Here is a 2,722-nt window from a genome sequence, read left to right on the forward strand (position 1 = left end):
AGAGCAGAACTACACTTGCTAGTTTGGAGTTTTTTAAAAAAACAAAACAAAAAATCCCAAACACATTTTACTGCTATTTGAGTGAAATTTACAAAGCAAATTCTTTTTCCATTAATCCATTTATATGCGTTTTGTTTTATGACATTAACACGTTGCCACACACTTTTAAATTGACGACCATGCTTAGGAACACATTTTTTCCCAATTGTTTATGACTGCCATATGAAATTGAACATATGGATGATGTTCCTTTCCTTATTAATTAAAATGTGCAGGACGGCTATAGACGTCATTTTCAGCAACGTGTTACTTTCTATCTCCATATTGTTCATGTTAACACCTGATTTTTCTAAAAGCCGATCAACACATCTTACCCTCATAGTGCCTTTGGGTGGACTTGCACTTCCACCCTTCTCACTAACAGTTAAGTGCATTAGCCATTTGTACCATCTATATCTAGTTACCTCACTGTGCTTCAGATTCCTTATGCAGAATGTGAACTGAGGATCCTCATTTAGCCTTGGTCAGACATGTAGAGATACAACTGGTCCCCGGAGCAGTATTGCAGGGCACCAGATGCTGGACTAACCAGCAGGGAGACCTCTGAGCTCTTTATCTCATGGATGAAGAAGGTTCAGTTCCAACTCATAAATCACCAGCCAGGAAATGTAGGGCGGGCAACCTACCTCAATATATACCACACATTAAATGCTTCACTATTGTCCCAAAAGCAAGCTTTCTGAGGCCAAGGTCAGAGTACAGAGGTGGGAAATGGACATAGATCTGGCCTGCAGCCATCTCCCACCCCAGACTCTACTCCTTTTTTTCCCAGATCTGCGCACAGGGGCCTGAACACAATCTTTCCTGGAGAAGAAACATTTGGCTCAGGGTTTGAGGGTCCACAAAAAGCCCTCAGAAGGAAACAGAAATTTATTACCCTGGTTAGAATTGGCCCAGGAGAGGCTGGGCAGAAGCCAATGGCTGAGCAATTATTAGAGGGGTCCAGAGCTGTGAGGTGACACTTTAACGTCAGATATCTGGATAGTGAGTTTACTCCAGGCTCCCCAGCAAGGGGGCAGCTGAGGAATCACTCAGGCGCATCTCCCCTCCCCTCTGGTGCTTCACAAGGGCAACCATTCAAAGCATATAGGAGGCAAACACATGCTCACCCTATGACAGGGATGAACTCACCAGAAGGGACCCTTGCCTGTTCATCTCCCTAAGAGCTCTGCCGATGGAGACAGGCTCCACAGAACTTTCTGGAAGTCCTAACAACTCACCTTCAGGCTGCTGTTCCTGCCTAAATTTCCTGACTGGGTCCCCAACACCTAAGGGACTGGCAAAGGAGGGGCCACACTGCAGCAGACCAGATATGCTGGGAGAGGTAGGAGAGCAGGTGAGTAGGAAAGTGTGTTCATTTTGCCAGGTTTGCTCTAGTTTTCTACTCCGGAGGATTTTCTATTTCTGTCCAGGTTAACTGATATTTCTTCTAAGCTGTAAGCAACATGATGGGTTAACAATTTTGGTCTGATCTTGCACTGCAGCCTGCCATGTGATTGCCTGTTTTACAGAATGAATGTTCGATGTAATAGAGAAAATCAAAAGGGCCAGGCCTACATATTACCCACAATCCCTTCTCTTTTCTCTCTCTCGCCCATCCGCCCAAGATGCCGAAGGGAAAGAAGGCCCAGGGGAAGAAGGTGGCCCCGGCGTCCGCTGTGGTCAAGAAACAGGAGGCCAAGAAAGTGGTGAATCCCCTGTTCGAGAAGAGGCCCAAAAACTTCGGCATCGGGCAGGACATCCAACCCAAAAGGGACCTTACCCGCTTCGTCAAATGGCCCCGCTACATCCGGCTGCAGCGGCAGAGGGCAATCCTCTACAAACTACTCAAGGTGCCACCCGCCATTAACCAGTTCACCCAGGCCTTGGACCACCAGACAGCTACTCAGCTGCTGAAGCTGGCCCACAAGTACCGACCAGAGACCAAGAAGGAGAAGAAAGAGAGGCTGCTGGCCCGGGCTGAGAAGAAGGCTGCTGGCAAGGGAGACACCCCCAACAAGAGACCCCCTGTCCTCCGTGCAGGGGTGAATACAATCACCACCCTGGTGGAGAACAAGAAGGCCCAGCTGGTGGTGATCACACATGATGTGGACCCCATAGAGCTGGTGGTCTTCCTGCCGGCTTTGTGTCGGAAGATGGGTGTTCCCTACTGCATCATCAAGGGCAAGGCCAGGCTGGGCCACCTCATCCACTGGAAGACCTGCACCACTGTTGCCTTCACGCAGGTGAACCCGGAAGATAAAGACGCTCTGGCGAAGCTGGTAGAAGCCATCAGAACCAATTACAACGACAGATATGATGAGATCTGCCGCCACTGGGGAGGCAACGTCCTGGGGCCCAAGTCAGTGGCCCGCATCGCCAAGCTGGAGAAGGCCAAGGCCAAGGAACTCACCACCAAACTGGGCTGATGTACACACCGATTCTTCTGTACATAAGAATAAACTTATTAAGAATAAACTTATTCCACCATTAAAAAAAAAAAAGGGGCCAAACTCACTTGGCATTTCTTAAGCTGAAAGAACTGAAGAACAAATTCAAGCCACAAGTTGCAATACTTAAAGATGCTATGAGCAAAATATTAAATGGTCCAGAAAGCATTAAAAGAAGAAAGAAGCAGTATACAGAGTCACAGTACAAAATGAATTCACTGACAAAGAAGAAT

At 47.5% G+C, this 2,722-nt stretch overlaps 1 pseudogene; it reads left to right on the forward strand.

Annotated features, from left to right (window-relative positions):
• Window positions 1-1,667: 1,667 nt before the first annotated feature.
• LOC102846364 lies at window positions 1,668-2,468 on the forward strand (annotated as a pseudogene).
• Window positions 2,469-2,722: the final 254 nt, after the last annotated feature.

This window comes from Elephantulus edwardii, unplaced genomic scaffold, assembly GCF_000299155.1.
Source record: "Elephantulus edwardii isolate Elephantulus edwardi_28Jun2011 unplaced genomic scaffold, EleEdw1.0 scaffold00288, whole genome shotgun sequence".
NCBI lineage: Eukaryota > Metazoa > Chordata > Mammalia > Macroscelidea > Macroscelididae > Elephantulus > Elephantulus edwardii.